General features: G+C 42.6%; 1 protein-coding gene across 2 annotated transcripts in view; it reads left to right on the forward strand.

Annotated features, from left to right (window-relative positions):
* Crk (Crk proto-oncogene, adaptor protein) overlaps window positions 1-25,883 on the forward strand; it is a 115,076-nt gene that overhangs the window by 15,178 nt on the left and 74,015 nt on the right. Inside the window, exon 3 of one of the 2 annotated variants that reach the window (XM_071693877.1) lies at window positions 18,036-18,194. The exons of the other annotated variant lie outside the window; for it this stretch is intronic. The gene's annotated coding sequence lies outside the window, so the exon portion shown is untranslated. The remainder of the gene's footprint in view (window positions 1-18,035; window positions 18,195-25,883) is intronic. 2 annotated transcript variants of the gene reach the window in all.

A 25,883-nucleotide genomic window follows, 5' to 3' on the forward strand; every position in this document is an offset into this window, starting at 1 on the left:
TCCGTTCATGATTATATTTCAAAGGCAATATATGACATTCAAAATATAATAATGAAAATGTAGTGGCTCAAACATGTCAGTTTATGACACTAACTTGAATCTGATTGTATTAATGGAATAATTCCCACCAATAGAATTTAAATATTATTTCATTGTTCTATGGTATACTACCTGCACAAAATACTGGGACAGTTGTGTCTGGGAGAGTTGATGTTTGCTGGACTGTGATTCCAACATCTGCAGTGGAATAATGAGGTTTATAAGTATGTCCATTCTGGCATGAATCTATACCCATACAAGGAAAATAGAAAGCAAAAATGTTGATGTGGCAGAGTAATACCATATTCTTTGAGTAATACAAATATATATATATATATATATATATATATATATATATATATATAAGATCTGTGAAACAATATTGTTCTTTGATGTTTAGCTTTTAAAACTAAAAACCCTGATACCAAACTAAATAAGTTACTCTCTAATTTTAGCATTAATTATACGTACAAAACTAGGCATGATTCTTGGAGGAGGACGCTACTTGTGTGGCTGCTGGTGCCCTCAATGACAGAATCTATATCACAGTCTGCAGTACTGGAGTTTCTATTATTTATTGTGCATCAGTGATATATTGTTACTTTTGCATTCTGTGTGATTCTTTTTTCAGACAACTACGAAAATGACATTTGTCAGTACTGTAGTAGGTTACATTGTTTATGGATAAGAGACCTAGTAAAAGATAAATGTAGCTGTTGTCGCTGAAGGAGGTAGGTGGTTCAGCTGGTGAGAACATGGTGATCTCAACAGATCCAGGAATAGACGTATGTTAACATGCAAAATATCCACAACCACTTAATTGTCATATTGTCGTTAATTGTTGGTGGAAGTCAAGATTTTAGTGCTCATGATTTCAGAGTTAGTTTAATTTTTGGAAGTAATATGATTACCAATGGCTTTGAGTGTCTGAACAGTTTTTAGCATTGGTATGTTAATATATTGTCTGAACAAAATTCTGTATCGTGAAAATTCATCTCTCAGTTCAGTATAGAAATAAAAAGAAAAGAACGTAGGTAACCCTCTGGAGTGTGTCTGTCTGTTTGAAGTGGCTCTGTTGTTTCCAGTAGTTCGTGGGATGGCTGGCTGCACTCCTAAATTCACCCTTGGTATCTGTAGAATCAACACATTGCTCTGAAATTTATAGCATTTTACTGTAAGAAATTATATATATATATATATATATATATATATATATATATATATATATATATATATATATATATATATATATACATTGGAGAGTTTAGAGTGAATGAGTGAGTGTTGAATGAAGTGTCTTCCGTGGCTGGGGTTCGGTTCCTCCCGGCGGCGGATGAGTCACTGGTGGTCTGGTTACGGCCTCCCCTCCCAGCTGTTGCTTGTTTCCCTCGTTCTCACTCCCGACAAACCTCTCGTGACCCTCTGCTTCCCATTGCCAGTCCTCTGGTTGTTCTCATCAGTCCCCCTTCCCTAGACATAGATACGTTCCCCTCGTCTCCACTCCCGACAAGTGTTGTGACCCCTCCCTCCCATTTCCAACTCTCTGGTTGCTCTCCTCTTTTCCCCTCCTCCCAGAACATTCCCCTCTCCAGCCCTCGACCCTCTCGGTTGTTCCCCTCGTTGCCACCCCAGACGTACGCATGTCACCGTATCCCTCAGATCCTGCCGTGGTTCTCTTCATTCATGCTGCCAAGGTACCTGCCAAGTTTCGCTTTTCCCTCCCATTCTCCTTCCACCCTTACATTACTTCCCTTCTTCCTTTCCTGTCAGTGGAACACATTTTTTGTTACCCTTCAGCTTTGGCAGTAGTTCAGGCAATTATTGTAATGTGTTTCTTCGTAGCTATCGGCGGGGCCGGCGGCTTCGGCTTCCTCTTGGCGTTCTTGTAAAAGTTGTCGTGGTTACTTGAGAGTTGCAGAACGTTCCGCTAGATTCTGGTTATACCGTAAGGTAAGTACATGGGTTAAGTTTTAGATGTTCCTCAGTCGCTATCTTACTCATAGCTGTTGTCCCAAACTTGTAATTTTAATGGGAACCACGTCATGCGATTTTTTTTTTCTTAAGCTGCTCTTGCACGTAATGCCGTGTTTCGTTCACTGCCATGCGTCATTCATTGGACGATCATATTGTGTGCTTGGTACACTCCGCCCCGCCCAGTGCACAGCCCCGGGTAACGGAGAGTTAATGCACCGCCGACATACACGCCACCGTTTACGAGGGGGAGGGGCCTCAGGGATTCTTCCCCAGCATAGTAAAGGGGCCGTGTGGCAGGAACGGCACTGCTGCTCTCCGTGGTGTGAAGGGTATTGCTGCCTTGCATTTATATTGTAAGGGTCTTCCTTGTGCTCTTTCCTATGGAGTAGATGGCCTTCGGTGTTCGTTCCTATTTGGATGTCAGGTGGTCCACCATGTCCCCTGTCGTGTGAGGGGAGGGCTGACGTCTCCTGGTGTCTAGATGTCTCTAAGGGTTCCCCGTAGAATGATGGAGACTACAGTGTTTCCCAAGCGGCGGAGGGTGGGGCCTGGCGCAGTGGCGAGGGAATCGCTCGGGACCCATCACCAGCTGGGACAGGCAGGGTTCGAGGCCTCCTGGCAGGGAATTCTATATCTTGATGGTGCGGCGTCTTTACCTGCTTTTTTTTTTTTTTATGTCCGTCGATGACCCTGGTATTGCCATGTTGGTGAGTAGCAGCAGGCAACAGCATTCAGGAGCAGCACACAACATAACACGGAGTGATAGCGAACATCAGTTTTATTGGCCGGTAATTACTATTGATGTTTCGCGCCCTCCCATGGACGCGAGCACGTGTTTATTGAACTACGGCATCACTTGTAATGGGTCCTGGGGTCCCTGTTAATATTGGTCCGTAATCCGGCTTCCGCTGAGCCTTGCAGAGCGACACAGCCTATGTTGCCTTTATCGGGAATGCCGATTAGAATATACATGTTCCGAATGGGACGCGAAATTAAGACGCTGGTATTAAACCCTTGCTGCATATTTTTTATTAAGCAAAGAAACAGCGTGTGATGGTCATTAGCTGCATTAGATTGTAAAAAGGAGCGCGTCATCCAGCCGGTCGGCACGTCCACAATCAAATGTAGTTCTCCATCATTAATAACTCGGCGACCCTTGGATATGAGGGCTGCCTTTGACCTGACTCATCAGGTTCAGGGTAAAGGCAAAGGGAAGAGGTATTCTGCCAGTGTTCGGTTACGTGGGAAGTTGGCAGGTATTGGTGCTTAGTGATGGTTTTTCAGTACAGTAAAGCAAGAATATATATTTAGGGATAAACGCCAGCAGTATATTCATCATCTTTAAGACTGGGGCATATTTATGTTCCTAAACATAAACTTTACCGAAAGTTGGTCATTTTTTATAATCACCGTCGAAATAGAATTTGTAACTTTTTCCCATCGTTTCCGATGTTTAAAATATGACGCGTGTGGAAAACGAGTGAAAATCAATCAAACGCCCAGTCTTAGCATTAATAGCCTGGGCACACATCCTGGAAATCTTCGAATAACATTAAAATTCAAGTTGATTCACCGGGAAGAAATGAAAAGAAGAGCATCTGCAAGCATGACTTTAATATACGCTTCCCGGTATCATTGCAGAATACTCGAAAGGGATTTCGATGACCATACGATTTGCAGGACTACGGCCTTCTTAACTTGACTCGATCAGTAGTCACTGTATTTCCTCTAGAATATTGTATTTTGTTTATGAATGAAGATAAGACGATTATGAAAGGGATAACGTACACAGAGATGGCCTTACCCGCCTCAGGTGTATTCATCATCATCCAGCTCTGGGATCAGTTTATCTGGCAAAATTACTAGGATAGAAAGCTTTCCTGAGTTTATATATATATATATATATATATATATATATATATATATATATGTACACACACACTGACCCAGAAGTTCTTCTATCGTTATGAGGCTCCAGCAGCACTCGACAAGATTTAAGCCTTAAAAGGATTTAAGAAAGAAAAGATGGACAAGTTGCACTGGATGTGGGACAGGAGACTTGCAAACCAGCGTCATGTGATAGTCTGGTTCACTATGTTGTTATATGAGATATACTCAAATCGGAGTTATACGAGATATACTCAAATCGGAGGCAGCACAATAGTAAAGGTAGTTTCTAGAAGTTAACATACAGCGTGGGTATGGGTTTAGCTGATGCTTCGGCAGAGATAACGGATGGCTGGGTATCGTAAGGTATCGTGGGATATCTTACTCCAGAATGTACTCAGAAGTGGCAAGTAACAGCACCTGTAGCCGGTGAGGCAGCGTTTGCTGTCGGACGCGTCCGGCAGGCTCTGTTGGTTCATGTTATGGTTAAGTGTAAGCAGAGGCCTTTGGCCCGCTATAGTCCGTGGCCAGATGTAAACAGTTTATTTGACTGAGGTTTCTTACATCACTCGGGCGCCGGTTGTTCTTGAGCACCCCACCACACTCTACCTGCTGGGCCAGGGCGAGGACACGGGCGACGCGGTGAGTCATGGCTTGGATTTGCTATGTAGATATATAGCTTTGTCTCTGGACCTGTTTCCCCTGAGAGGTGGCTTAAGGGATGTACTAGCTTGGCTTCTTTGCTTTGAGTTATTCTTAGGGACCAGTATAACTCATTTGTTATAGGAGGGGAATGTATCTGTTGAGTGAGGAAGTGCTTTTGTTATAATGAGTTGCTGGGGGTCGGGAGAGTTGTAGGGTGTATAGGAAGGGGAGGAGTGACCTTGAGCAAAGTGACCTTGGTGACCCAGGATGTGGGCGATCAACCAACCAGCCCTACCTGGCCAGGTAGAGTGTTGTACCTACCATTCCCGCCCGCCACACCACACCACCCGAACCCAGGACAACTCATGTTTTTTCATTTGAAACGCGAATGTAATAGGTGTGCGAGACGTCAATTCTGTATTTACTGTGCCGACTTGTTTGAGAATTTCGTATCAAAAGCAAGTGGCTTTATTAGGTATATTATTAGCGTACATTAAACCTGTCAGAAGCGTGAACAAAATGGCACAGCGAATATTTGTACCGAGTGTTTCTGCAGTAGAATGGCTCGTTCTTTTTACGTTGACTCTCGGTTTGTTAAACTAAGTAGGTAACCCATGACAACATGGTTTCAGGACAGGAAGATCTTGCTTTTTCCACTGTGCGCACTATATGTGTGTTGATACAAAATGGTCACATTAGTCAAATGCTTTTGCAAAGCCTGTGTAAATCACATCGGCATTTTGTTTGTTCTACAGAGCATTAACAGTCTTATCATGGTGACTAAGCTGTTGGGAGAGGCAAGATTTTTCTGTCCTGAAACCATGTTGTCATGGATTACGCAGATAGTTTATTTCCATGAATTTGGTCGGGTTGATGTGAGATATTTTGTGCATTGTATCGCTTCTCGATGATGCCGTCGTTATGACATAAACATAACTGACGATGTAAAATCGTAGTGTCGTGTGCAGTAAGTGAAAGTGTATCTGGCCGTGTTTAAGCCATTTACCGCTGTTAGTAATGGAGATAATTTATCGTAAATGTCGCGGGTAAACCCATACTCACTCTTTTCGTAGCGGACGCGCAGGTTAACTCATCGTTTTGGCAAGGCTGCCAGTTTATGGCCAAGTCAAATATTATTCAAGAAATGACTTAGAAACAAGATTTTAAATGTTCTGCTTTAGGAGAGCACCGGTAGGTGACTCATTTAACTTTAAGATTCTCCTGTCTTCAGTTGTTGGTCCATTACACAAAAGATTAAAAGTCGACCAAGAATATAATACTTCTCCCACATTTGGGGAGTTTCAGCTCCGGGTATTTACATGAGAGAGTCGAGTCCTAAGGAATCCGGCTTTATCAACTCTTCTTCCACTCTCACATCAAAACCTGACCCACTTGCCTTACGCCGCTATCTCCTCCCCCCCCCCTCCCGTGTATACTTGTGTGTTTGTTCCAGTGAGCTGGTTCTGGTTCGTGTGTGCCTTCGCCATTAGCTAGACCACGTAAATAACTGACGTGTCTTATGATGTCTTGTTTCTTTTCCACTACCTCTTAACTTTGGAAACTTTAGAAGTATATATATATATATATATATATACAAACCTCCAACAGTCAGGATCGAACCCGGACCCCTGTGCAACAGGCGGGAGCGCTGCAGCTAGGCTATGTTCGCCCCTAATAGGGAAATGACTTCGAATACTAAGTCATCGATTACCCTTCTCACGTTGGTGAGTAACGGGGTTTACACCGGTCATTCCCATCAGGCTCCCGTCAGGTGTAGACCCCGTTGCTCACCAACGTGAGACGAAGGGTATTCGAGTGTATGGTATTCGAATAGTCATTTCTCTATTAGGGGCGATCGTAGTCTAGCGGTAGCGCTCCCGCCTGTTGCACAGGGGCCCGGGTTCGATCCTGGCTGTTGGAGGTTTGTATATGTATATATATAAATATATGTATATATTATATGTATTTCCTGCCCCTGTTCGCCTTTTCTCGCGGGAGATACGTAAACAGATTAATAAATATTGAGAAAAAATCCTCGCTTGGCACCTTCCTCTGTTCCGTCATTTAGAAAGTAATACAAGAGGGGAGGATTTCCGGCCTCCACTCCTTTTAGTCACCTTGTACGACACGCAGGAGACATGTGTACAGTATGCTGTCTCTCCTTAACACAGTGCCCGAAAGTTTATACTGTGTTGGTTCGGATGGGTGGGGAGGGGTGTTATCTCCCTCTTGTGAATATTGGTAACACAAAAAGTAATTATGTAAGTGAATGATGGCACATTCTAGTGACATCTCAGGGGAAAGATATCCAGCTAAACTTTTTTTCCTAGGTTTGTTAAAGCGTATTTCCTTAAAAGGGGATTGTAGTTTGGATATGTTCACTTTAGGGATGCCATATCCCCTCACTTAAAGCCCTGCATATATATTATATATATATATATATATATATATATATATATATATTTTTTTTTTTTTTTTTTTTTTTTTTCTTTTAAACTATTTGCCATTTCCCGCGTTAGCGAGGTAGCGTTAAGAACAGAGGCCTGGGCCTTTTTTGGAATATCCTCACCTGGCCCCCTTTGTTCCTTCTTTTGGAAAATTAAAGAGGAGAGGATTTCCAGCCCCCCGCTCCCTCCCCTTTTAGTCGCCTTCTACGACACGCAGGGAATACGTGGGAAGTATTCTTAATCCCCTATCCCCAGGGATAATATATATATATATATATATATATATATATATATATATATATATATATATATATATATATATATATATATATCATTGTCTGGCCTGGACAAGGGCATTTGTCCTCGACAAACCTTTGACAGAAAAGAAAAAAAAAATAGAAGACGGAAAGTGTGTATGATTATTGACGGATGTTGATGATTAGTTGCCTTCAACATAAAAGAAAATAATCACCGAGTCTCTCGACTAATTCCCAAGACTTAGACGTACATCACTGGTACACACGCACGTCGAATTCTGCATAGTACTTATTGTTCCTGTGAGAGCGTATTTGTCAGTTAGTCTCGTCAAGCTCCGGGAGTGTGTGTGTGTCACTGATCGATATAGTGAGCTTTTAGACTAACTGGTTACAGTCGTCGTCAATACGTTATTCTTTGGGACTTACAGACCTACTGTGGTGGTAAGGATCATTCAGGGGACGGCGTCTCGTACGATTGGGTTGTTTTGATCGATTATACTCACCCAAAGGGAAGCGCTCGCGGCCGTAGCCTTGTCTGTTTCCTAGGTTGTGGTGAGCGAAGATGAACTGACCAAAGACTTCATTATCTAATAAGGAATTGTGTTAGCTGGTTGTGGTGAGTCGTTATCAGCGACCGTTATCAGGAAAGCAAGATGTGATTTCTTATCTCTCCGGAAGATTAATCATTTTGTATTGCTCACCTGGACTTCTTTACCAGTCCGTCCTGGTGAGAGCTCTACTAAATCCTCATTACTTCCCTTGTTCCTGACTTTATATATATATATATATATATATATATATATATATATATATATATATATATATATATATATATATATATATATTACATTATGAGCTTTTAAGCTTTATTGTTTAGCTCTCTTTCCTGTTCGTCAACAAATTATCTTCACTTTGCTACTTATATAATGTCGTGCCCCATCCTCCCGTAAGTCGTTGCACCTACCCATTCCTTCATGCCTCAGTCTTCGTATGTGTGTCGAACATCCCGTTCGATGAACTGTGAACAGTGAATGCACTTGTTGGCTGTACTACAGCGTAAGCACGTGAGGAAGAAATACATTCGAAAAAATCCTTTGGCCTGAGTTGGTGTACTGTCTGAAGATGGAGTTTGATGCTGTGTTAACAAAGCTGAATGCAGTGACCGTGCGAAAGCTGTAGTTTTTGAAATTGTCAAATCTCTTTATAGCCATGTGGTCAAACTGTTGTTGGTGCTTGTTCATTCTCTCTGGGGACTAGAGGGAGAGAATGCTGTCCATGTATCCCTGGCGTGGAATACAGGGAGTGATGTTGTCTTTGAGCTCAACCAGGACGTATGAAATGGTCGGGCGGAGACCAGTATAAGCTTGACTTTGAATAGAGTTTTGGTGCATTATGAGTAGAGAGGGTATGAGAACAAATGCGACCTATCTTCGTCTGGCCGTGGCGCTACCTCGCTACGAAGGAAACAGCGAAGAAGTATTTTATATGTGTGTGTGTCACCAGATGAATTGACCGAACCCATAAGTTTCAGGTCAAAGATCAAGCCTTGAAGGTCGTATAGTCGTGCCGCAGGAGTTGTGTAAAGGACGTTATTATGGTTGTGGTCTTTCGACTGTGCACAAGTGAATTGATAGTGGCAGTGAGGTCGTTATATCAGCTGGCAGGACAGGTATCTGATTACGGGAGAGATAACGTCATCGCAAACTAGGGGGGAAAATATTATCACGTTTGGGCGTGGGTCTCGACAGGGAGAGGAGAGTTTGCTTGGTGTCATGGACGTGGGGTGGAGTTTGCCTTCATTTTTCATGTGCTTTCTAGGCAAACCACCCCCAAAACAGGCACTCGTTTGCTGATTTCACAAGCCTTAAAGTTGGGTCATAAACTATCCCCTGTAGTAGAAGATTGTGATGCCGAGCAAAGCTCATATGGAGCCGATACACTCCATTAGATGTTCATCTATCCTAGCTGTTCGTTCGGTTAAGTAGGTAACATCGAGGCCAGGACGGGTTACGTTATGTAATTGCAGTATTATTATATTCAACCCCAGGACCCATGGATTAGGACTTTTTCATTCTCGAGTTCTGCAGTACAATCAGAAGTATACCGACTCTACTGTCTTCTGTTAATTGACGATGATACAGCCTTGGCGAAGTGACTTCAGTCGTGTTGTAACCATTAGCAGGCGGAGTGCGGTATCACTGGTTACTATATATATATATATATATATATATATATATATATATATATATAATTAGCGTGTTGGTACGTTAAATATGGTGCTCATTATATCGGTAGGGCTTACGCGACACAAAACTTTGGTTTGTCAACCGTGTTATCGGCGATCGTCACGTCCGGTCGGCGATTGTTTCCATCCAGCCCGCGTAAGTATCTCTTTGTTTGTGAATAAGTGTGTCATCTGTATTTTCCACTACCGAAGAAGCATTAGAAGGAATCAGATCAATCAGGTCAGTGTATGAGATTCTTTAACGGAGATGTCAGAGGAAGACGCGGGTCTTGGCAACTGTGGGAAACATAAGAACTGAAAAAGAACTGGTAATATATATAATATATATATATATATATATATATATATATATATATATATATATATATATATATATATATATATATATATATATATATATATATACACGCTTTACCGGTTTCTGCCTGCGTGTGGGTACGCCTCGACTGAAAAGACACATTTGACGAGGTTTTGTCTTCGGAATACAATATCGTCGGAGACCCTTTCACTTCAAAGGAGTTCCATCTTTTCCCTGCTACTGATTGTAATGCAGCTTTCGAGCTGCAGGATCCCCCTGGAGTTCTGGAGTTATTTGATCATATATATATATATATATATATATATATATATATATATATATATATATATATATAAAAAAACGAGAGGGGAGGATTTCCAGCTCCCCGCTCCCTTCCCTTTTAGTCGCCTTCTACGACACGCAGGGAATAGGTGGGAAGTATTCTTTCTCCCCTATCCCCAGGGATAATATATATATATATATATATATATATATATATATATATATATATATATATATATATATATATATATATTTTTTTTTTTTTTTTTTTTTTTTTTTTATACTTTGTCGCTGTCTCCCGCGTTTGCGAGGTAGCGCAAGGAAACAGACGAAAGAAATGGCCCAACCCCCCCCCCCCCATACACATGTACATACACACGTCCACACACGCAAATATACATACCTACACAGCTTTCCATGGTTTACCCCAGACGCTTCACATGCCTTGCTTCAATCCACTGACAGCACGTCAACCCCTGTATACCACATGACTCCAATTCACTCTATTTCTTGCCCTCCTTTCACCCTCCTGCATGTTCAGGCCCCGATCACACAAAATCTTTTTCACTCCATCTTTCCACCTCCAATTTGGTCTCCCTCTTCTCCTTGCTCCCTCCACCTCCGACACATATATCCTCTTGGTCAATCTTTCCTCACTCATTCCTCTCCATGTGCCCAAACCACTTCAAAACACCCTCTTCTGCTCTCTCAACCACGCTCTTTTTATTTCCACACATCTCTCTTACCCTTACGTTACTCACTCGATCAAACCACCTCACACCACACATTGTCCTCAAACATCTCATTTCCAGCACATCCATCCTCCTGCGCACAACTCTATCCATAGCCCACGCCTCGCAACCATACAGCATTGTTGGAACCACTATTCCTTCAAACATACCCATTTTTGCTTTCCGAGATAATGTTCTCGACTTCCACACATTCTTCAAGGCTCCCAGAATTTTCGCCCCCTCCCCCACCCTATGATCCACTTCCGCTTCCATGGTTCCATCCGCTGCCAGATCCACTCCCAGATATCTAAAACACTTCACTTCCTCCAGTTTTTCTCCATTCAAACTCACCTCCTAATTGACTTGACCCTCAACCCTACTGTACCTAATAACCTTGCTCTTATTCACATTTACTCTTAACTTTCTTCTTCCACACACTTTACCAAACTCAGTCACCAGCTTCTGCAGTTTCTCACATGAATCAGCCACCAGCGCTGTATCATCAGCGAACAACAACTGACTCACTTCCCAAGCTCTCTCATCCCCAACAGACTTCATACTTGCCCCTCTTTCCAGGACTCTTGCATTTACCTCCCTTACAACCCCATCCATAAACAAATTAAACAACCATGGAGACATCACACACCCCTGCCGCAAACCTACATTCACTGAGAACCAATCACTTTCCTCTCTTCCTACACGTACACATGCCTTACATCCTCGATAAAAACTTTTCACTGCTTCTAACAACTTTCCTCCCACACCATATATTCTTAATACCTTCCACAGAGCATCTCTATCAACTCTATCATATGCCTTCTCCAGATCCATAAATGCTACATACAAATCCATTTGCTTTTCTAAGTATTTCTCACATACATTCTTCAAAGCAAACACCTGATCCACACATCCTCTACCACTTCTGAAACCATACTGCTCTTCCCCAATCTGATGCTCTGTACATGCCTTCACCCTCTCAATCAATACCCTCCCATATAATTTACCAGGAATACTCAACAAACTTATACCTCTGTAATTTGAGCACTCACTCTTATCCCCTTTGCCTTTGTACAATGGCACTATGCACGCATTCCGCCAATCCTCAGGCACCTCACCATGAGTCATACATACATTAAATAACCTTACCAACCAGTCAACAATACAGTCACCCCCTTTCTTAATAAATTCCACTGCAATACCATCCAAACCTGCTGCCTTGCCGGCTTTCATCTTCCGCAAAGATTTCACTACCTCTTCTCTGTTTACCAAATCATTTCCCCCAACCCTCTCACTTTGCACACCACCTCGACCAAAACACCCTATATCTGCCACTCTATCATCAAACACATTCAACAAACCTTCAAAATACTCATTCCATCTCCTTCTCACATCACCGCTACTTGTTATCACCTCCCCATTTACGCCCTTCACTGAAGTTCCCATTTGCTCCCTTGTCTTACGCACCCTATTTACCTCCTTCCAGAACATCTTTTTATTCTCCCTGAAATTTACTGATAGTCTCTCACCCCAACTCTCATTTGCCCTTTTTTTCACCTCTTGCACCTTTCTCTTGACCTCCTGTCTCTTTCTTTTATACTTCTCCCACTCAATTGCATTTTTTCCCTGCAAAAATCGTCCAAATGCCTCTCTCTTCTCTTTCACTAATACTCTTACTTCTTCATCCCACCACACACTACCCTATATCACACCTATATCATTTAGAAAACACCAGGCAAATATCCATCGGGCTACAGCTCTCTTACTGCCCGCGAAACTTGATCATCCAATTGGTTCCTTTCACTACGGTCGACGTCCTCGAGTCAGCCATATGATCCGGGAGGTCTGACAAGATATCAGAGTTTTGTAGATGAATCGATTGTTTATGTTAAGAGTTGCATTTAATGAAGTCACACGAAAATGCTCAGTTTAGTTTTGATTTATTATGATCATGATCGTAATATCAGATTGATAAGGTAGGTAGTTATATGTGCGAATACCATTGCCCTTACGTGTTCCTCACGATGTCACACGAGCGTGGAATGGTTAAAATTACCTCCTGTGAAAGCAAGTCCTCGGCGACGCATAGGATTTTTTCATTATTTGGTTACATAAGACCCTTAAGATAGCTACGCTCTCTTTAGCAGTACTCTACAATCCATGTGTTTACTACAGATTTCAAATAAAACGTAGTGAGAGAAATCCTAAAACAGACAAAACAGCAACAGTTGCATCGAGAAAAAGACGATAGGCTAGATTTAACGGTTCGTCAGTGATGACGCTTTCCAGGGCGCTAATACTCTCCCAAATATGATACTGTGGTGTGCTAAAACCACAGAGTTGGAAAGTTTGCAGAGATCTTTCACGACCCACACAACCCCATCAAGGATCTGAACTTCTGGAAACGACGGAAAACACCGAGACTGTTTTCTCAGGAGTGTAGAGGGGAGAGGTAATGATTTACTCTCGGGAAATTCTAGAAAGCATGGTTCTCAACCTTCACTGAGAATAATACTTCCTTATAGGCGCAGCAGCCGTGGTAGATTTGTAGAAGTATTAACACAAAAAGTGCCATCAGTTTTGTTGAAAACAAAACACATAGGGCCCAAAGTTGTTTAAAACGCTTACGGACATAAGAAATACATGGATCATGTTGATGAAAATTTTAGAAATGTCTAGTGTATGTATGTGCAGGGTGTGCACGTCATCCAGAATGTGGTGGTCCTAGGCCTCGAGGGCTTCAGCCTCCGACAGCACAATGAAGCAGAGGAAACCACGTAGCGCAAGCTTTAGGCCAAGCTTTCGGAGTTAAAAGTGTGGCTTCGAGACCGACGTTAGGTCCACGCAAGGTAAGGCATACCTCCAGGGATTTGTAAAGGCATGCCGTTAAAAACGAAATCCCACGTCTTTGGATTTCTGGAAAACTATGTTTCCTGAGTAAGATCTTAAAGGCAGGAGCCCCACATCGAATCATATATACCATGATGTAACTATATACAATATACCTAATACCGAAACTCAATATATTTGTAAAGTACTGCATAATGTGCGTGGCTAGAAATATGAGCGGAATTTAGTATTCGCTGCGCTCAGCGCAATTGATTAAACTCACATTTTCGAATAGTTGTCGTTAGGTTAAAGCGACGTGTTCTCTTTCGTGCTAGTCGTCGAATTTCACGCTGCGCCGGCTGCAGGTTGTAGAGTATGCTACGGCCGTTCCAATAAAAGACATGCTGTTATATTTGTACATACATTTTGGCCTGTACCTCGGTGGGTGCGACAGAAGCGGGGTATGCGTGTGACGCTCGCCTCACGGGTGGGTACAAACCTGCAGAGACAAGCTCGGGCAGGGTTAGTAGGTAGGCAGGCCCCACGTAACCACCGGTGGCAGAAATATACGCACTCGGATCCAACAGAATGCGACCTCATCCACCAGACAAACAGACTACGGTCTCATCCAACAGACTGTGGCTTCATCCACTCGACAAGCAGATTGCGACCTCATCCTACCAACCAACAGACTGTGGCCATATCCATCAAACTCCAGACTGAAATGCAAAAGTGCAACATATACAAAGAGAAGGAAGCAGAGAGGTAATACCTTAAACCTCCTGGGCCCAGGGAAATATTCAACACCTATACCTGCAATCATCAGTACTACGGTGAGATGCACTGTGGAGAAGTTTAAGATGGGTATTGACAAGTATGTATAAAGTGTACCAGGCAAGCCAGGCTGTAGGGTCTATGTGGGCCTGTGGGCTGCGGTTTTCAACAACTCCAAGAACGACCCAACCCATCAGCCAAGGCCCAGATCGGGCTGTGGTCGCACTGTGCGAAACCCCTGCCGTGAACATGTGCCGCATCTACTCTAAGGTTAGTGAAGTTACCTTCTGTAATAAGTGTATGTTTGTTTCAGGATGTCACCTTGTGCGACGCAGTAGTGTATTCAGAGCTGGGCGCACGTTGCATTTTTCTCTTAAGTTTCATGTAACTTGTTTGATGCAATTGATATATTTTCAATAGAAATCATGGTTTTATGGACTGATAAAATCTCAGATATTTTACTGTCGGTCGAGTACAGTGGAAACAAGGGCGGGTGAGACTGTGTCGGGTCGTCCAGTATGTCACCAGACAGGAATTGGCGTGCTTTATGACCCTCACATGCCTCCCCTCCTACCCTACCTGCTGCTGCTGCTCAGGGACTGTCACGCACTACGGCAACACTGCAGGTGGCGACACCCACGAACCTGCTTGGGTCGTTAAGGAGCTGTGCTCTCGTGTGTTGGGCTGAGTCAAGAGATTACATGGAAGTTCAGCTGTGTGAGTCATGTGCACGGGGGAGGAGGGGGCTACTGTTTACCTGACGCCGCTGCTGGGGTTCTCTGCCTACCCTAGCGTCTCTCATTCTGCCAGCCATGTTAATTACGGAGTCGTCTGTTAGGGAAGCAGGAGAGCTCATACTTTCCCAGCATGATGGTTGCATTTTTTTTTCTTTTTTTACGCTCCAGTCACGGTCAAATGTCCACATCGAGGCTGGACCTCAATTGAAATATGAAGAGGGTTAAAAGAGGAGAAATAAGTAGAATAAAATGCGAAGACTTTTGAAGGACGTGGAAAATCTTTGTTTACAAAAAGGGTTTGGTCGTAGTTCTTACGAAGGACATGAGGAAGAGGTAAAGATTTCTGAGCTTTGCGGTGTGGGGGGTAAGAAGCTGATATCACAACTGCCCATCCTTGAGTTGCCAACGGCCACACAGTAATCGTGTGACGCAATAGCTTGCCTAGATACGTAATTTAGTGGAGGCACACAAGGAGCCAGCCGCTGGGAGCTGTAATATCTGTGAAGGAGGGAAAGTGAATCAGAACTGCGGAGTAGAGCAAGTGGGTCAAATACCGAGATCCAGATACACTGGGAGACTTGAGTCGGATTACCTGAAGTTTATCACAAGTTTAACTTTGGATTCTGTTCCAGCTACCAAGTACGTAGAGCTATAAGCTCCCCAGATGCGAAAGCAGTACTCCATACAAAGACGGATCTAATCTGTATGTAACTGGAATAGCAAACTGGTCAAAGGAAAAGATAAAATTACGGCATTGGAACAGGGCTGTCAGTTTTACTTATATGGAGACAGCTATTTGCGTGATAAGTGATGTCCAGGTTAAGTTAGATGTTATAGTAATAGTTTTAGTGGTGGAAGTGCGGTTACATCTGAAGAGATGGAAAAGTTATGAGTGGTTTTTAAGAGAGGGAGAGAGATTACAACTTGGGTTGTAGTTTCATTAAACGTAACTAGGTTATGTCTACCCCACTGGAATATCCTGTTCGAGTCAGTTTGTAGAGGAATTGACGAGACAACACAGATTCGGGCAAAAGAGGTTAGGGTAGCTTGAAAGATACTGGAGTAATGTCTTCATAGTATGAGCCTATCTGATTATCTATAAACAAGGAAATCAATTATTCAGAGGCAGAGTATTGGGGATAGGATGGAACCTGAAGGAACACAGCAGTTGACCGTGAAGGATTCGAGAGATTGCTCCATCGACATTACGGAGCTCTATCGACCAGAGATGAAACTAAGTATGAAGGGACAGAGTGTGGGAGGAAAGCTAGGAGAAGGAAGCTTGGAGGTGCCATACCGTTCCCAAAGCTTTTGAAATGTTAAGGGTCACAACAAGGATTCTCTTAAGTCTCCTAGAAAGGGTAACCATACTTTGATAGCCAAGGAAAGGTTATCACTAGAGGAGGTTTCCTTTCGAGAGCCACGCTGGTGATCAGACAGAAGCCTGTGAGATTCAACATGTTTAAGGAAATGCATATGAATAGGGATTCAACCACTTTAGAAATAGTAAAAGTCAAGTAAGAGGACATTAGTTGGGGGTAGAGCAGTCATCATTATTTGAGCTAGGCTGTACCAATGCATGTTTCTAGGAAGGAAGACGTGCGGTTCTTAAATGGAGGGGGAAAGACGAACAAACACGTGACTTCCCCCCAGGCTATATCTACAGCCTGCACACACTGCGCCCACTTCCCTGGTTTTATATATATATATATATATATATATATATATATATATATATATATATATATATATATATATATATATCACATTACCATAAACAGCAGTTCTTTCAAGTATGGTGCAGCTAATTTTATATAGTTCTTTGTTGATATTTGTATGCGATTACGTAATTTACACAAGTAGGTAGACAATTTTTCCAAACCGAGAGCGTGTCAGGGTTTACCGAGAACTAGCTAGGAATAGCACAGAATCAGATGATGGCATCAGTTTTGCTTCTTTGAATAGTTTCATTTGTCCGTCCGCTTTGCGAAGACTGAACATGAACGGGTCCCAGATGTTTACACTTATCTTGTACTTGCAAAGCGCCTGTACTTTTCGCTCGTGTCAGTTTCCTGAAGCTTCCATGTCTGTTGTCCTAGTATGGAATGATAGTGTAGGTAGATTATCCATTCTACTTCCCTGCTCTTCCGTGAAGAGAGTCTTGATTCAGTCGTACTGGGCAGTTTAAATTGTTGACGGTGTCGTTCTGTGAAGAGTCACACTTTCTAACTCGACACTTTTACCTTGTCTGAAGGGTGAAGGTATCTCACAACAGTGTCCCTGTATGGAGACAGGTGTCTCTCTCGTTTCGAAATTCTGTCATCTTAGAGTAAACAACGATTGCTCTGTCGTGTTCCTGGAAGGTAAGGTAATCAGATCTTTTACATTACTGTTATGGAATATGATAATGTTCGCTTGCGTCTTGTATTTCGTGCAATGTTTATTCCAGAATAGGAACTTGAAGCTGTTGAAACTTCCCTCATCGGAAACTATGCTGTAATATTCGTAGACCGCTGTAAGACTGCTGTTTCTGAGTCTTCTACATGTTGACATTTCAATGCCAGTTCTGTTATCATATGCAAATGGTGATGATACGAAGCACAAGGTAGTGTTTGCTCCAGTGACAGAAGTGGGGGGAATGTGAGACAGATGAGGTGCAAGTGGAATTTCGTTTGGGGGGGGACGAAGATTGTACCGTGGAAGCAATAGAAAGCGCCATGTTTACAGCAACATGTTGCGATTTGTTTGTCATTAGGGAATTGTAGGTCCACTTTCCCACTGTACCAGTTATTTCCATGTTACTCACTTCGTGTGCTGTGACACCATGGTCACATTTGTCCGAGACTGTTACAGTCGTGTGTGTATTACATCAGCATTTTTGTTTTCCTCCAAGGTGTACAAGATCAGCCACGTTGCACAACATATACAAACATGAGACGTGCAGCATCAAACAGCTTAGTAGACCAGGCCCTGACCAAGGGAAGCTTGGTCACTTGACCGAGCAGCTGTGATAAGAGGAAACTCTCCGAAAACAGCGTGAAGTGTCCGTAAGGTAAAGGTTTTGTGGTTATTCTGTCTTGTTCTTTTTTTTGTACGAGTCCATGTAGTGTTGTCGAAATCTTTAGTCTCTGTTACCCCCGGTATAGAGCGAGGAGGGTCACTTTTTTATTCTCTCTCTTCATTCCTTCTTTTCCTGTGTTTATGTGTAAGCAAGTTTGTGTCCATTGGGTCTTGTAGTCCATGTTGTGTGTCACTCCGACATCCATATCTTCTTATCCCTGCCTCGTGTGAACTGAACAGCAATAGCTAAGACAATATTTTTCCCCTCGAATGAAGATTTGCATGTTTCTGGGTGGATCTCAACACCTTGCTGTCCCTGGAATGGCATTTGTCTTTACTAAGCAGAACTGTGGCATTTTCCTTGGGGCTGAAACTTAACATTGACCTTCATACGATCATCGAGACCTTCCACACCAGCTTAGTAACAGTGCGTAGCTAATATCTTCATACTCAAGAGTAATTGACTCCTCTCTCTCTCTCCCTTCACCATATTGCTTTTCTTGTTTGTACCTTCAGTACTTTAAGTGGTACTTTATGTGTCTCTGATGGTTTCCCGATATCAGTTCTAGCTATGCATATCCTATATTTAGTTTCATTCTTATTATTCCGAAAATTATTCTTCCCATTCCCAGAATTACTTTCTAGTAACCCCATCCTCACCCTGCTCCTCTGAACACTAGTTTCAATTTTTTCCAGTTGTCATTTTTCTGCCCTTCTCTTTTTCTCTAAACATTCTTCCCCAAAGATGGTACATTTATGTATGTTCTCTTCTCGTCCTTTATCTTTCGGCTATACGCTGGCAGTAGACATCGTCGCAGTGGTTTATGGTAAGCCATCAAACTTACTGGCGTGTTGAAATTAGCTAAACTTAGCTTCCGAGACTCGCGTTGAGCGTTCATCAGCAAGTGCAGGGCTGCTATTTGTCATTCCAGAGGCATAAAATTTTACCCTTTGATTCCTGTTTTGTGTCAAGAAATGATCTTACCAGTACGCTGGCATACTTATACAACCAAGATACAACGTTCCAGCTAAAGGGTTTGGTGATCATCATCGTTTTATTCTGCAGTATGCAGCCCTGGTACTGCATATGATGGCCTCGTCTGGATGTTTCAGTTTGACTAAGTGCATGGCTCGTGTAGGAATTCTGAGGTTATCTGACTTTACCCTGTTGCCTCCGTGTTCCCGACGCAGATTTGACTTGAAGGTGAGATGGAGGTGAGCTGAAGGTTATGGTAGGTCGTCACTGTGGGATCTTTTAAGTATTTATATCGCCTGTATGTTGTAAGCTTTCTCTGCGTCTGCATGACCATTAGTCAGGTGGTTGCACATTTCGACGGGGAACTCGACGCCATTCCACAACACACTTTATTCCTGAAACGCGCATACCATATTCATATTCATCACATTTGTCTCATTGGTGCCGGACAGAATGCGAGTTATGTCAAAACACCACCTACAGCTTTGCAACCGAATTGCACAGCCTACAGAGTTTTACTGCTGCTGTTGACGCACTGCAAGATTACATTCCAACGCTCTGCAGAAATTCCTACTGACACCGACTCGTATGATGACCTTATGGTCTTGGAGCAGTCCAGTCTCCTGATATCTCTAGCAAAATTTCCAGGATATTTTCATAACCTCTGACAAGCATTGGCGCGACACAAGTAACGCGTGTCACTCAAGTTTCTTTTGATCAGAAATGAGGAGGACATTACCTTCGAGTCTGTTTCATTTCCTTGTGCCGACGTCGTGTCATTGAAGAAAACAAAGCCAAAAAAAAAAAAAGCTAGAGAGACAGTACGAGTTTGCAGCATCCTTGCCCACACCTTCAGAGGAATACCCCAAGGAACGCCCATACTTGCGAAGTCATCGAGGTTTGCTTCATCTAATCCTCATTCCCAGACATTATACTTGTATTGTCGTAGTTTTGGCCTCCTCATTCCAGTATGTTGAGCCTAACTTACAGAAGACACTTCACTTACGCAGACTAAGGATTGCTCCACAGGCAGCTTCGAGATATCTAAAAATGACAGCAAGTTGATCAGTGTGAGGGCTGTCTTCACGTGAATCCCAAGGTAGTATATAATGTTTGGCCTTTCTAACTTGGATCATTTTGAATATATACTTTTTGCTCATAATCAGAATCGGCATCTCGTAAAACACCAGCTGAGGAATATTTCATATACTCCTTGCCTTCGTTAGGTTTAGCCTAAAGGTGATGCGACAAGAAAGCGTCATACACCGCAATCATTTTCAATAGACCGCGTATAGACCCAGTCGTTTGATCACCACCTGTGAGAGCCAGCCCTCGCTCTGCAGGAAATGTCACGAAACTAATTTGCATTCAAAGCAGTGAACCCGGTCTGTGGTTGTTGAGCAACACAACCATTTTTGCTCAGCGCTCTCACCATTGGCATGCACGCAAATAGAAATGTCCATAATGCAACCAAGATTGTTGTGATATACCCTTATTTTTTTTTTCTCTCGCTCTCTTAGTTCAAGTGTTTTCTGTAATGACGCGCATATCTATAGTAGGCTACACTTGGATGTTCTATCCATTTGGTCCTGCTGGTCTACAGGGTAAGGCCCACCAGCAAGTCTTGATGTATTGGGTTGAGCAGGTCCACGTGCAGGTACCAGAAAACCACTAATTACAGGTAGTTAAGTAATTCCGTTCTCCGTCTTCCGCCTCTTCCTCTCCGCTACACTCTATCCATCATCATGATGGGTGAGACTGTTATCTCGCACAGCTTGGGTCTTTACCAATAAATAAGGAAAATATATAATCAGTATATATATAATATTTAGGGGTTAACGCCTTATATATTTTTCTTTTTTACAAAGAAAATAATTATTGGAGAAGACACTACGTTGTCAGTTTGATGTCATTTGACAAATATGTTAGGAGTGAATTCAATATTTTTTTGTTTTTTAATACATTAGATGGGCTCTGGCAATCGTCCCTTTTGCCCACTGGATTAAAATGGTGTGGTTGCTAGGCGGCATTGAGTTAAACTTCAAGCTTCGTTCGTATGTTGATGGTGTTTCGTGGGTGTGTAAATGTGATTCTCCTTTTGAGTTACTCTCCTTAGTTTGCCAGACATCACAATATCTGTGTAACTACAACCAGCCTGTTCCGCTGGCCGACCGTCTTCCCTCTCCTGAGAAAAGTCTTTAGCAATTTTTTTTTTTTTTTTTTTTTTTGTCCTCGCTTTTGCTTGCTGGAAGGGAATTTATATGCATCATACGGCCGGGTTTGTTCCTTTACGTAACCAAGCGATGGCTAGGATAACCATCGTGTGGGGACCATGGGTGGCCGCAGGAATGTTGGCGGAGAGATATACCGTTGCACGAACCCGTCGCCTTGCTTAGAAGGACGACGCACTTCTTGCCGCGGCCATGTTTACCCCAGGAACAACACGGCCATCGTCACCTCCCCCCCACACACACACACATGCGCGCGCGCTCCATCCCTAACGAACTGAAGAAACTGCAGAGTACACAGTCTTCAGTACAGGCAGGATTATACTGTTGCTTTAAAGGGCTGTCATTGGTTATTGTTCTCGGTATTCGACCTGCTACCTTCTCTGAAGTCATGAGGTTGTTCAGCAGGTGAGGTAGGTCATCTTAACAGTTTCACACGGAAATAATCAACGTTCCTTTTACAGCTTTTTAGTCCTGACGGCGTGTTTTTGGTTTTTGCTCCGGTCTTGATTTACTCTGGTGCTTCACATCGTACGAGGTGGAATTTATGTTAGATTTATATTATCATGTGGTACCATCTTGGAATATTGATGTCCGTCTTTAGATTTATGTCGTATGGAGATGAGCGTCGTTGCTAATTGTGAGTCAGCCATAAAAGATTACAGCATATCTTCAGTTCGTGTTCGCAGTATCGCATACGACGATAAAGATGAACGGGTAGCAAGGATACTCCATTAGCAGCAATGCTTTTGATCGTTGAGACACTGTATTTTGTTTTACCCTTTTCAGGGGTCGGCTGAATTTCTACCGGACCGGTTTGCTGTTCATCGCTCATTGCTTAACGTGCAGTGACCCCTCCATGGTTTCAGTTGTCTTAAGTTTTCATTGTGGCTGTTGGCAGCTTAGGGATGAGTCGTTATCACAAACAGCCTCGTTAGGATCCAGTGGTCTGTTGCTGTTTGAATTCAGTTGTGATGCCATCCCCCTTTACCGCTAATTAAGCTTTGAACCCTTAAGTCTTTCATGTTTTTCTGATGATTGCGACCTGACACTTTTTATAAGGGATGTTTTCCACCCTTTAACTTTTGTTTTTATTTCTTTTGTCTCTGTTGAGGCCTAGCCTCGCTGAGGACTTCTGTCTATGGTAGAAGCCACTGACATGCGCGAAATACATTCGTTTGCTTTTATTACCTGAACTTTAACTTCTGGTCGGTTATCCTGCTGAGTATTGATGTATTATGACCGTTTTTGATGTGACACAATTATTGAGTCAGCTCAGGTTCAGCAGACGTCGATCACGCATCGTGTGGAGTTGTTAGACACTTCCACGAAGCTGCTCGTTTGAGAGGTGTATTTTTTTTTTACGAAAAATCCTCAGGGTAATAAAATTATGTCTGCCAAGCCTTAGAGGTTCGAGATTTTCCATGAACATACCTTTGAGTAAAATAGTTCACGTATGTCTGACGGTGGAGCCGAGTCTGGTATGCGTATCTCTGGACCACATATAAACTTACCGAACTCTTATTTCCTGTCCCATTAGGTTTTGTCGGTCATGTAGGAAGAGAGCTTTTGTACAGCTAGGTGGCACCACTAGTCTTGGTGCGATACGTTCGTGTTGTTGTGGAATACCTGGGAGTCCCGGGGTGGGCGTTGGAAGTGGGGGGGGGGGGGTGGATATGCCGGCCTTTCTGACGCTTATGAATAATCCAGCCGTCGGCTTGTGTCTTGTGTTTTATAGCATGGCGATATAGCGTGTGGCTCCCAGCCAGTCTTTAGTAACCAACAAAAATTATTTACACTTGTAAAGGGTTTTGTTGTTTGTGCTTCAAGGGATGAGCGTCGGTAGCCATGGGTCGAACAGTTTAGTATTAGTTCTCGAAAATTAACTTCGGCATTGGAGTTCAATGACAGTTAGTAATAGGTCAGGTGATCATGCCTAAGGGGAGCCACTGTATTGTATATGCTAATTGCTTTCACCTCGGGAGTTGAGCCATTGCACCGAAGAGGTGACTGGTATTATGTTAGTGGGACAAAACTACCACACTCGCGAAAAGTCCGCGGACATTAGGGTGCAAGTCCCAGTACCTAGGATGAAAGTCACTTTATTTTTATGTTGAAGGTTCTAGTCATGAACCGAAGTTCCAATTGATACGAGGCTTTAATGAGAAAAGATTGAGAAGAAATAGTGTTCTTTAGGAGGTGGAAAACGTAGTGACTGGCCGTAGCTTATCGAACAAAACTTGATTAATGACAAGAAGAAAATAGAAAAGAAAGGTACAAGGAAGAGTACAAAAATGGGAAACAAAAATGTGGAGGATAAGTGTATGGAACACATAGACAGATTGTAAAGGTTTGCCCGGTAGCTGAGTTTTATTGGGAAAGAGTAAGGTTAACCGTTCTTATGACACGGAGGGTGTGAGATGGTTTCAGGTATGACTTCAACACTCGTAAGTGGCCGGAGATGAAGCTAAAAAAAAAAAAAGAAAAAAGAACCTTGTTCGTTGATTGGAGGGAAAGGTTTTTTGAAGTTTAAGAATTTGTAGGGTGGTTTATTGGAGGGCTGTTGGGAGAGGGGGCGAGGAAGATGAAGCCAGAGAGTGAGAAGGGAAGGAGGAGGAAGGTCGAGTCAAGACTTCCCTGAGTGGCTGTTTTCCAGGGTGCAAAGTCCTCGTAGCTATAAGGGAAAGTAGCTTTACCCCAAGGGAAAAGTGACTGTACAAAGGGGTAAAAATTACACGGAGGTGTAAGCCACTACACGTAGGGAAGTTCTCAGGGGAGGGGGGTAGCATTATCATCCAGAGGAGTGATGTTGTACATTGTTCGTACGATAAAGCCAAGGAGAGGTTGAGGCAAGCATGTCGCTGGTCTATAATAAACCGTCTTGTGGACGGATTATCGTGCTGCGTTATTTGCAGGTGATTCATTCGAAGTGTTGTGGCGCAGCCGTCGAGAATATATTAGCTTTTGCAGGTTGTGGGTATTATTTATTGTGGCTGTAATTTTAGTTGGCTCTTTTGTTTTAAAAGTGCGTCTTTGTCTTGAACAGCCTTGGTCGTGACCCACTTGCCCTCCACAGATTTTTTGTAGATTTAGTACAGCTTGTCTTGCGGGAGCGTAGCAAACACCGTCAGACTATGGGATAATCGTGATTATTTTTGACTGAACCCTCTGGTACAAATGTGGAAACTTCTTATCCCCAGAGGGAGAAAATAGATAAATAACGTTCTGTCAGCTGGTCGTGCCGTCTCGCTAACATAAAAAGGAAATCTTGGGTACGAGGGGAAAAGCTTTAAATTTATAAGGTTTTGGGTACAAATACATATCTGGGGGTACGGTAATAACAGTCCGGTTTAGGTTCAAGTTGCCGTCATTTTAAGTTAAGTTTCTCGACTTTTAAAACACCGAAAGTAACAAGTTAATGATAAAAAAAAGAAAACGAGTGGGAATTTACGTGTGTGAATGTTATATATCTGATGCCAGTTTCCGGTGCGGATGTGTGCGTAACAAGGCGCTGCTGGGGTGATTTGTTAACTGTGTCACGGTATAACTGTTACCCGTGGAGGCCGCTGTGGTCGCCTTCCTGTGGTTCTCCAGTGCGGCCCTCCGCCCCGCCACCTCCCAATGAAATTGACACAAAATTTGTTCCCAGTCCTTAAAGTAACGTCTGTGACGAAAAGACAAAGAAAAACGAACTCAATCGTTTGATTTTTGCAATTTTTTTTTGGGGTCATGTTTATATGGCTTTTTCTATTTAAAAATTTTAGTATGAATTCGTAAAGTTTTGAAGGCCTTAGTATACCGATTTGTATTTTTCTTTTTTCCGTTAATGTGGTTATGTAATATTCCTAGAAAGTGTTTACACATACTTGGTTTACCACCAGCATTGAGCCAAGTATTTAATATATATATATATATATATATATATATATATATATATATATATATATATATATATATATATATATATATATTAAATCATTGTTCGTGAAGACAAAGACAGTTGAGACCATGAAATTTGCATGACTGGTTCACTGGCTTTCCCCGTAGAACTGACAGTGTTAATAATAGCGTAAAGAAACCTGAATTCCCCCAGAGAACAGTAGCAAGTCGAGACACAAATGGTGAGTTCTGTTGTGTAGTACTCGGCTGCTTTATATACCCGTGGGAGATGCGAATAACTGTACGTCATTCGGTATGTCACATTAGACCCAGATAGAGCTGTGAGCTGTGAATGAAATTGGGGTGACTGCATTGGTTTTGCGGCACGTAAGGCAAAGCCACCGAGGAGCCTCAGCCATTGATGATGAAGTAGGTACGGAAAGGTATGGAAACTACTAACTGAGTATATAATCGTAATATAATGATTATAATATTGATATTAGTAAAGTCGTAAGGTAATCTGTCACTATGGATGCCAGGACGGGTAGAGTATACAAAGCCTCGAATTTATTATGATGTATTTGTGCATTTATTCATG

Source organism: Panulirus ornatus, chromosome 56, assembly GCF_036320965.1.
Source record: "Panulirus ornatus isolate Po-2019 chromosome 56, ASM3632096v1, whole genome shotgun sequence".
Lineage (NCBI taxonomy): Eukaryota > Metazoa > Arthropoda > Malacostraca > Decapoda > Palinuridae > Panulirus > Panulirus ornatus.